The following is a 12084-nucleotide window of genomic DNA, read 5'->3' on the forward strand; positions in this document are numbered from 1 at the left end:
TCAGTGTTCATCAGAGTAATTATGTTTTGTTGTGCCTACAGAAGTGACTCACAAAAGAACAGCTGCATGTGTTGTTGCAAAAGTTCAGGCACACACAAAAAACAGACATGTGCACATCTGTGCTCCATCCAAATTGTATCAGGTCAAACAAGGTGTAAAACCATTAGTGAGCTGAAAGTGCTGATGGAAATTAAAGTTAGGAAGTGTGGAGGAATTTATGCAAAGCTTGAAACAGCTAGATCCTCTGACTTGAAACATGAAGAAGTTTGCAGAAATAAAGTTTTGGTCGGAGGTAAAATGAGAACATAGGTCAGAGCCTTGTAGAAATGAGGAAGGCAGTGCTGGCAGCAGACTCACGAATACAGTACTTACATACTGTAAAAAATTAACACTGAAGTGTCAAAAAAACAACAGACACACACACAAATCTTTTCATACACTGAGGCAGCCGTTCAAAGAAAACGAGAAACAATACAATTTTGCAAAGAGATGACTCATAAATTATACATGACAGGTTATTTCCTTCTATATTTTAACCACTTTGTTGACACTTCACAAGGTACAGTGGCAATGAGTTGGTTCAGTGGCTGGTAACAACCCCCCCCCCCCCTCCCCTTCAGTTCTCAGTGTGTGCAAATGTGTTTGATGATTACATTTTCAACTATTGAACACTGTTCAGTAAAGTGCACAAAAATATTTGTCAGCAAAAGCTTAATAAACAGAGGTGTCGATTTAGAAACTGGTGCATATTTGGATCCATAACTGAGAAATTAAAGGTGCAAATGCATCACTCAGCTGAAGGACTTCTGCTGTGAACAAGGGCAAGGCTTTTGCTTGTTGCTGAAATGAATATTCTAAATGAGGAATTGATTGACCATTATGAGAAACTAGCACTCTTAATTTGCTTGTGGAAATGTGTCAGGAAATAAATTTGCATATATATTACAAAAGCATCAAGATATAAGTAGCTTGGGCAGAATTCAAACCAGTTTAGCTACAAGATTGAATTACACAGTAATTGAATTCATCACTTATTTTTTGAATACATGAAAGATTGAATTGTTTTCCTGAGTGGCCAAAGAGTTTATCAAAAAGCCAATTTTGGACATCTTTTAGAAACAATACAGTTCTCATTATAAGAGATGTTATAGTAATTTGTTTTTTTGTTTTTTTTTATTAAGGAGATTATAGCAGAACCCACGAACATCTGTGATTCTTTAGTTTGAACAGAAACTATCTCTCCCTCTTTCTCTCTAACTCCATCTCTCTCTTTCAATGTCTCTTATCATACTCTGCACGGCACACTGTATTGTTCAGCTGATGATGAATGACCATGGTGCTGGAAGCCAAAATGAGCTCTCGCTGAGACCACACGAATGCCACACTTTCAATACCTCTCCAGAAAGATTCATTACAGTAATTAAAGTTCTGTTTTCTCACGTTCTTCCACAGAAGTCACTCTTCACAATCATTCCAGACTCTCAACAGAAACAAAGCCTGCTGTAGTTCCATTGGCATTAGAAGTGGGTGGCTTGACTGGTTTTCTATTTTTATCGAGGTGGACATCACCAGCTTGGATAATCAACTCCAACAGATTGCGCTCTGAGAAACAAATTGCTTCATTTAAGCATGAAAATGATTGAGCAAAAGGATGACAAACACAGCGGAGTGCATTTATCAAAGCTGTTTACATGAGACACAAATCACGGCTGCTGGATACACTTGAAAAATTGCTTTGTTATAGTTACAATTTATCATTGACATGTTGTATTTACCGAAAAACAAATCTGTCAGATGGTAGTCAAGATAGATTCAATATGTCAATTATTACCACTGAATTGTATTACAGAGAGATCTCATATCTGTGCTGCACAAAGTGAGGTGCTATAGTTAAAGGCACAAGTTCTCCACATAATATCATCTAAAATTTCAGGAACAAACATTTCTTGAGACAGCTGTCTCACACTTGTGCCCTTGTCCAGCTGGATATCTGTTTAATTTGACACGTTCTGTGTTTGCTCAGACATGGGTGACAAATTAAGGAAGAACCGGAATAAATAAGTGGAGAAAGATAAGAAATGTTGCTGCATCCATGCAGGGCATGAGAGGTCAGTGAATGGTTTGAGTTTGAAAAATATGTGAATCATTTGCTATGGTCTTCACAGTCACCAGGTCTTAGCTGAGAACTCATGGAAGATTTTGGAGAGACTTGTTAAACAGCATTCTCCACCTGTGTCATCAAAACACCACATGAGGGAATAACTTTTGTAAGAATGTTGTTCATCCCTCCAGTAGAAGTCTGGACTTGTACAGTCAACAGCAAAGAGAACTGAAAGTATTTTGGAGATCCATTTAGAGACCCTATCTGTACATAGGGTACACAGGATGTTATCACACTATGAATGTGTTAGTAAACTGGGATTTCTGCCTGCAAATTGAGTTCTTTGAGTATTTTACCAAACTACATTTGCTATGAATGTGAAATTTATTTTTAGAAAATGAAAGTGTGGAGAAAAAAAGACAGAGAAAGCCTGTAGCTAAAAAAAAAAAGTAGTTGCAAATCTATTCTGACTATATCTGAGATAAACTGCCCTTCTAAAATCCCCTGATGAAACTGCTTTCTATGAATTGATGTTTAAGCCAGAGCTTGTATAAGAATTATGCTGTTAAGATATGATTTTTTTTTCTTTTTCTTTGGAATTTAGTAATGTTTTTGGAGGGGGTAAGCATACATAAATGAAGTTTTTCATCATTCTTAATTCACAGCATTCAGTTTCACTAGCCTGTTAATCAGAGTGAATTGATGATTCTTTTGGTGTACCCATTCCTCCCGATGTCACTTTCAGTTGACACAGTGGTAGTGGTTGCCGGGAGCAGAAGCATTTTTCACAACGATCGAAGAAATTCTTGAGTTTAAAGGTCAATCCACATATGAAGTGTTTTTTACATCGGTCACTCGGCTGTCTCACGGAACAGGATATCTCTCCATTTTTTCAAACCTGACATCCACGTACAACCTCCCCCCTTTTTTTTCTATGACGCACTTCCTGAATCACAATCTCCATAGCAACGTATTTAAATCACATCATATGTAATGACTGATCAATGTTCCAAGCATCGCTCAAGTATGAGTTTGCCAGTTTCACTGTAGGAAGACCTAAAATCTTCTAGCCAGATCAATATATAAAGATAAAACTGATTTCTTGCTATGGAGCCTACATTACAGGTACCTTTGTTCAGTAAATATCTTCTGTCAGTCAGCCTGGTAAAGACAATGTGGCTGGTCCCTGTTCTCTCAGCTCCTTGGACTACAGTTTCACAACTGCCCATACAAATTTCGAGCGTAATTTATCACCAGACCAATAAGCATTGTTTTACTGCCTTCACCTCTGACCACAACCAACAGTGGGTGTATTTTGGTGTGGTCAGCAGTGGTGTCACAGGTCCTGAAGAACAGCTGCACATCACCATAGCAATCTGAGGAGTTAAACCACTGGAAGTCAGCAAAAACAAGATTTTCAGTGGTTGTTTATATTCTATAAAGAGGCATTGGTCTTTTGTTCAAATGCAGAAAACCACATTTGTTTGCATTTTTTTAGAAAGTGACCCTTTGGTGGTAATGACCATTTTCTCCAGAAAACCAACAACTGTGGATTATTGAGATGTTTACGTTCAGTAACAAAGGCAGAAGTGGAATGACCACAAACCTCTTGGGGGATGAGGTTAGGGTTGATGGTTTTGGTCAACAATGCGTGTGATTATGATTAGACTGTGCTCTCCACGATGGATATTTTTAACCATGAGTACATTTCCCAAACCTTTGCCACAAAGCTTTAGTTTAACCAAAATTTAACCATTGAGTTAAGTCAGTAAACATTCTTTCCAGTGAGCCATTTTCATAAAGGTCTTATACTGTAAGTCATTTTGGGAGACACTGACAATCAATCTGTATATGATACCAGGACTTGTTACATTTGAAACACAAAATTCTAATATCAGAAAATGGTTAAAGCGCAGAACATACAGTGGCACAGCTTTTCAATCATGCAGAACTGCTACTAAGACAAACCCTTGCACACAGAGACAAAGCTGGAAAGATCACTGATCTGTTCCTTTGCTTTGAAAATAGGCGTAACACCACGACAGCCCCAATGTGATCATTCTCCTATTACGGCTGCATTAAGTGCCATTAACCACACAGAATTCTACTCTCACAGCATACAGTAACCATGACAATTGCTGGGGGCCATTTCGAATCAGAGATGATGGTTTAATCAGAGGAGAGTTTAGCCTGCTGCTCCCCGTTTGTCTTCGACCTGATCTTCACGCCACACAAATTCTCCAGCCACACTGGGCACGCTCGAGAGATGATTATTACAATGTGTGAGCGGTCTCTGGTTTCTTCTACCTGGTTTTGTCCTTGAGTTTCCACAGTTTTTTAACACCAGTCCACACAGGCAGGAACCCCAGAGCCTGAATCCATAAGAATTTACATGCCAGACTAGACAGGCGACTATGGAGACACTGACAAAAAGAGACTGAAGGTCAAATGGGAACTGTGCTGCAGTGAATCTGCTTTAAAGGCTGAGTTGCCAGATAGTTCCAAACATTTCAACCAACAGTGAGATCTACAGTTTGCAATGGCTACAATTTGCAGTCAGGCAAGGCTGAAACTTTTGTGTCTGAGAGTTAGTTCATCCATTGGGACATGAGATCCGGTCTGAGGGGAAAGAGTATTTGGCTCCAATTGCTCAAGAAATCCCATTTAGGATCATGACGTATACATTGTACTGCACAATATTGAGCCAAAAATCAGTTTTCTGTATTTCTCAGCAATAAAAATACACATCTTCCCTCTGGCTTCACTAAGAGAATCGTATCACAAGGTCCACTAAAAATCGGCATCAGTTTGATGCAGTTAACTTTCTTGTTTATCAGAGCTTTCTTGAGACTTTACTACCATCCTCTGCTCGAGTGAGATTTCATACAACACTGTCTGTTTTCAAAACAAAAGCTTAGGAAATTGGCAAGGAGATCAAAGAATGAAGTCTGTGATTTGGAGAATGGTGTGTATGCTTGAGAGATTTCCACACAAGTCTCTTCATTTCCCTGGAAGCAACATTAAATCCTATTCAGCCAGGCCAGCCATATTTTTTGGATTTTCATCCAAACAAGAATTTTGGAAGGAGCCCAGTTGTAACCCTCATCAGGATTTATTGGCTCACCACCGCACTGTTTTAAGGTGCAAGTTGATAATCTTCTCATCAAATTTAGATGCATCGTTCCAGCCATCCCAGATGGCACTAAGTGCATACAGTGCTAGTTTCTTACATTAGAAATGTAGTTTTTTCCCCTACAGCCTGTTTTGTCTTTGGGGTGATTTTGGGTAAGGATTAATTCATGCAATATTACGGCACTCTGGCTAAATTAAATTTCCTGTTAAGTTTTTGCAACTACAGAACAGAGTAGTAATACTGTGTGATAGCAGCCACTCTGTGATTAATGAACTTGTGGTATTTAAAATGATGTTCCTGGAAAAGAGTGATTAATAGAGCCTGTGGGGATATTGACTGTTAGAGGAGTGTCTTGGTCTTGAAGCATTTGTTTACTGCTGTTTTCCTGGTTTTAAGCTCCTACCAACCTGAACTTCCTATGCAAGCAACATGTTTTTTGGCAGATAGTGTTATGGGCCTCAGGTAGAAATCTACAGGCCTGACACAGCACAATTTGTTGCAAAAAATATTTGACACGAGGTGAGACTCTGTATCTCTCAGACCTCAGTTGGCTTAGCTATAAATTGCTTTTTGTGAGACAAGACCCAAGCTCCATTACCCTCAGTGGAAAACCATCTCATGGAAGGAGTTGTCACCTTGAGGCCGATCTCTTCTCACGACTGACTGACAGCGCTCCCTCTCTCTGTCTCCCTCCCTCTCTCTGTTTGTCTCTTTTCCTCTATCTCCCCTCTCTATCGCACCAACCCCTTGCTCTGCAGTCTGTTTGGATCAAACTGCTCCTGCAAGCATCTGTGATTTTCAATCAATTTCAGGAACAGCACTTCTCACTGCTGTCTGCCTGTCTGTCAGTCTTCAGAGCACCCACTGCTGGAGGGAAAAGAAGCTAAATCCATCAGGGACACAAACTGATAGCATTCACCATTTACATATAAGTCTGAACAACACTTCAGGACCACTGCCATCCCACCTCCTCCTCAGTACTATTTTAAGTACACTGTATATCCAACTTGGTTATGTGCTTGAAAACCCACTTTAAAAAGCAAAGCAAGTAATATCAGAACATTCATTTTACAAGAGGTATTCATCCTGGTGTGTCTTCAGTACACATGTGATATGAAGTTACAGCAGGGTCCAGTTCTGTCTGCTCAGTGATTAGATGCCATCTGAGCAGCACTGTGGCCCTTGATGCATTAGACAGGCCTGTTCATGCTGACCAATTATACCAGATCTCCTGCTGGAATCACTCAGGCAGCAATGTCAAACAAACAAACAAACCAACCCTGATTAAAGCAAGTGAAAAAAGCAACTTCTATGCTCCCAAGCCCATCCAAAGTGACGTCTTCAAATGTCTTGTTTTGTTCGACTCTGCACTAAAACCTAAAAAGATATTCAGTTTGAAAACCAGAAAACCAGAAAATCCCAACAACTGTGAAGTAAAAAACAAAGAATATTCAGCATTCTTTCCCTATTTTTACCTGAAAAATGATTGAGACAATTGATCACCATCAAAATAATTGCTGATTTTCTGTTAATCATGTCAGCATTTTACTTACAACACTAGTATTACTTAGGATGGAGGAAAACGTTTACCCTTATATATTTTGAGTTTGTATCCACTGACAAAATCCTTTACATTGGGCAGGGTGCTGCTGTGAAATAAATACAAGTGCTAACAATAACAGTGCTAGCATGCCCATGTTTAGCAGGTTTAACTATGTTCATCATCTTAGTTTAGCATGTTAGCACGTTATCATTTGGTAATTAGCATTAAACACAAAATGCAGCTGAGGCTGCTGGGAATGTAATTAGTGTTGCAGGTTTTTCATCATAAGGAGGAAGAGTCAGGAAATCACCAAAGATATTACAATTCACCCTGAGAGAGAGACATGAACGTCCTTTCCAATGTTTGTCAATCCATCTAGCGTTTGTTGAGATATTTCCCTGGATAAGTGGACAGAGAATCATCAAATTCAATACCCCTCATCTTCTGTGGACAATGAATGTCTGTACAAAAGACCATGTTAATCCATCAAATAGTTTTCAAGATATTTTTCTCAAAACCACAAATGTGAACCTCATGGTGGTGTTTAGAGGAAAAGTCAGAGGTTCACCAAAATCAGTAGGATTCATCATCATCTGGTAACCATGAATGTGTGTGCCAAAGACAATCCATCCAGTACAAATATTGGTCCAAAGTGGTCAACCAACATTGCCATCTAGTCTTGCATCACCAAACCAATTTGCATTTGTGGATGGGTCTGGAACCTTTCAGTTCATTTTCAACAGTTGCAAACCAAAATGCCTCTGCACGCAGTAGGATATACCTTCAACAGTTCGCAATAGAGAAATGTGAGGCATAGCCAAGACAGACAGGAAAATGTGAAAAAGAAAATCTGAAAGGACTTTACCAGCAATTTTTTGTTCTTTTAGGGAAAATATATCATTCAGTTCGTTTGTCTGAATAGTGAATTCAACAGATCTTTCCACATCAGTAGCAGCAATCTTGGCTGTTAGCAAAAATACTTCAGCCATCAGTCATCATATCAGACCTGCCCCGTTTTAGATAAATGCTTGTGACTGGCCCAACCTGTCTCAGGATGGATGGAAATCTGTCTGAGCGGGAGGGGGGCCAGACCCATCTGTGAGAGTGAATAAACATGACCTCGCTGATGAGTCTGGTTTCCAAGCTAATTGCCATCCTCACAGAGCCATACCACTAATATGGCTAAAAAGCCCTACTCCAACATTCAGATACTGAATCACAAGTGTTGAAAGACAGATTAAACAAATAAATAGAACTGGATCAAGTTGTTTCAGTTTGTATTATACATTAGCCTCTCCACCTGTGTGTGAGTCTGCAAGAGCATGCAAAGTAATAAGTAAATGTACACCTGCTCACACAAGACATGAACATCATACAAAGTAAATGCATTAAATCCAACACTGAATATCACATTTAAATATCACTGTGCTCATGTAATGGAGGGTATTTATTTTTTATATGTTGCTTTTAGGTAATGTCAGAGTAGTTAGCTATTTAATCAACCAGGGTCTGTGTCACATTAATAAAGCCCCAGAGAAGTAAACAAATACTTTTTCCACTCTCATTAGGGCTGTTTCTGCACTGGTGGAGCGAGAGGAAGCTTCTGGGTAATGATGTGTAGATTACAAGGTAATAAATTTGACACAACCTAGAATTAACAAACCTCGATTTTTCATGAACAGAATGTCATAACTTAAGGGTGAAAGCGTATCCCAGTCTCATCAGGGTACTTGAGCAAAAGCACATTGGATATAACATGGAACGAGCAAGAACAATGGTGTTAAGGGCTGGGGTAACAGATGAGTAAAGACTAGCAGAAACATAAATGGCCTCTGAGGTTGGAGAAGGCAAACTGTAAAATATAGAAGGTGCTTTGTGGATGTTGTTGACGTCTAATAACAGCAAGAGGAAACGCTGTGAAATTACTGAGAAAGACAGAGAGAAATATATGGTTACATCCCATCCATTTGTCAAATTGATGCACAGTTGCTAAAGATTTTCAGTTTTTATTAGAGGCTTATAACTAGAGGAAGGGGATTAGGAACTGAATCCTTTGTAATTAGGTCCACTGGGTGAAAGTCTTAGAAACAATAAACTTCAGAGGAAGCAAAAGTCAAGGTGATTGGATGTTGAGGTAAGGCAGAGGAAGAAAACATGTTTACATGATAGAGAGATGAGTCTGTATTTCACGTGTTGCATCTGTAATGTTGTCTTTGTTATAGTAATGCCCCAGAGTATTGCATGCTTATCTTTATAGTGTCTTGTAATGGAGAGGAAAATCAGTCCTCCTCTCTACCTTTGCAGACACTGTCATCTCTATTACCTGTCTGACATGAATGAGACATCTTCCACCCTGTGCACTGTCTCTGTCTATCTGAACCTGTGCGCCTCCTCCAAAGTCATCCTCCTGGTCCCCAGCTTTGGCTTGAATATCTTCATCCTGGTCTCTATGGTGTCCTGTTTGCTCAGCCGGCAAAGCAAGATAAGGAGCAATGTGGCAATGTTCATCCTCGGGAGCACCAGCTGCAACCTCGTTAACCTGAGCCTGTGGCCCATGACCATTCACTGGAAGCAGCACGGCCACTGGCGGCTGGGCTCTCACTTGTGCGAAGTCATGGTGAGTGCCAAACACATGACAAGCTCTGCATCCTTCCACTACGTCTCCTTCATTACCTTCTCCATCTACCTGACGGTGGTGTGTGGCTGCAGGCACCTGGTGAACAGCAGGCTTTTCCTGGCCCTGCAGCTCCTCTTCCCTTTCCTTCCTGTGGGATTGAAGGATCTGACCCTGTGGCTCTTACACAGCCATGTGGATCACCTGGATTCTGTCAACCTCACTTGCTTCTCCTTCATCAATGATGAAGTCATGAGGGTCCTCCTGCTGGTAAAAACTGTTGTGTTCCTGCCATTAAGCCTGTATTTCTATGCTCACATTCTGCACACCATTGTCCAGAGTGCTAAGGTGATGCACAGGAGCCAGAGAGTCAACGTTCACCTCGCGAAGGTGTTTAGCCTCATATCTCTCATTACCTTTTCAGCACATATACCTGGTAAGTACTTCACTTTACAGGCTTTTAGGGTTGCTTTGACTCACCACTTTGACCTAAAGGGCAGGTCTGTCTTACAGTATCACAATACTCACACATTACATAAGTACATTAAGAGAGTCATTAGTCACTGTATTTGTTCCTACTATGAATGTTGACCATAAAGCAATACCTTTCTAATGCATGTACTGCATACATACAAATGTAGAATTATATATAGTACAGTGCCCATTTTGTAACAACACATTCCACAACTTTTTATTATTTTTTTAAAAATAATTTAGATTATCAAACTAACCAGCATACAAAGTAACTTAACCATTGCTTTGCATGTACAGTGTGGTCTCATTTCAAAAGTATAAAGGCTATGACCTGAGTAACGAGAATGTTATTTATAACTGGGGATGTAATACAGTTAATGTAATTTCTGTTTCTAGAATGCTGTTCTAAGCATTTGAACAGTCAGGATATAATTAATACTGCCATAAGGTCAATTTTACTCTTCATAGAACACTTAATCTGTTTAAGAACATTTGTATTACTTAAGAATGTCTAAAATCATCTCTCATTCAAAACATGAATATTAATTTAGAGTTATTGTTTATGATTTGAAATAGTGACATTTTCTATCACTTTTTGCTGAGTGGATCATACTAAACAGAATGGATTTTCTAGCTAAAACAAATACCCTAACGTTTGTTTTGCTTTTATTTTTTTTTTAATCATAGAGAGTGTTAAATTGTACTCTTTAGGAAATGAGATACAGGCCTTTACAGTGTATTAATATACATTTGAAAATAAAGATGTATTTGTAGTTCATCATTCTATGGCATTACAATATTTACTACCTATTCTTACCAAATATTCTTTATGTACTGTGTAGGCGCTGTATTTGCACTGATGGAGCACCCCTGTCTGTGTCAGGAGATGGTCAGGGATTTTCTGCTGGACCTGCCTGTGCTCTCCAGCCCCATAATCCTGCTCTGTATGAATAAAGAGTTGAGGGACCAGTGTCTGTTACTGCTGCAGCGCAACCCTGCCAACCACAATATGGGAAAAAAATCTATCAGCAAGACAGACGAGCAGCACAACAACCTGACTAGTGGAGAAACAGACACACTTCACCTCTAATTCATAAGTTTCTAAAGTCAAACTTTACATGATGTGCTTACATTGTGTGTTTATAGACTACTGGTCAAATATTTTACAACACGTTAGTTCTTACTGAAATTTAATTTCTTACTGAAAGTGTAATGTCTCAGTGTGCTCTAAAGTTACAGCACAGGACAAATAGATTTTAAAGAATCATGGCATATTAAATCCTAAATTAATCTAAGCTTTTGACTCCTTCGGCAGGCAAACACAATCGTGGCATGTTTTTCTACAACTGAACTGAAACATTGTTTGGAAAGTTCATCCCAACACTATTGCAGTGGTTCCAACAAATGTACTGCACTTGTGGGTTGCTTTGCTTTCGCCTTCTGTCCAGTTCATCCTAAACCAGCTTGATGGGGTTTAAGTCTGGAGACTGTGCTGGTCTTCCATCATTTGAAGCAACTGTCTAGTTCTGTTCTTCTAAAGCTTTGGGTCATTATCTTGCTGTAGGATGAACCGCTGACCGACCAGTCTGTCTTCCTTTGTTCCTTGCCTTTTTCTCACCATTCTGATAGCAGTATACAGTACTACTTCCTGCAGTACAGTATTGCCCTGTATTGTCAAGTTGGGGCACCCATTGGAATTGTTTGCATAAACTCTCAAGGCTTTATTTACTCCCACTGAAACTTTTACCTTGTGCACCACTAACCTTTGTACTATTTTATGTGATTCACTGGACTTAAATTGCTTAAATTTCATTAAAACTAGAACAAATGGGGTTGTCCTAAAACTTTTGACCAGTGTACACGTGAAACCTCAAAGATCTCACACTGCAATATATTTCAGAAAGTGACACAGACATAAACTGGAGCTGATTTAAAAACAAGATTGAGATTTTGTTGACTTTCAGTTTGTCACTGAGGTGTATTAATGTGTTAATAAATATATCAAAGAACAAGTAAACACAAGGTTTGGTTTTTGTGGTGTCATTTTTTTATGCCTGCACATGCATATGTGGGCGTGTTTGCTGGGGGGTGAATGTAGGTCAGACTGTAAATTTATCTCCCTCAAAGTTGCAGTGCGACTGGCATTACTGCCCACGTGTCTGGGATCAATATGTGTGAGTTGCACTGTTTTATATACAGCTTTACAACATTATTACTTA

This window comes from Lates calcarifer, linkage group LG8 (genome assembly GCF_001640805.2).
Source record: "Lates calcarifer isolate ASB-BC8 linkage group LG8, TLL_Latcal_v3, whole genome shotgun sequence".
Classification (NCBI taxonomy): Eukaryota; Metazoa; Chordata; class Actinopteri; family Centropomidae; genus Lates; species Lates calcarifer.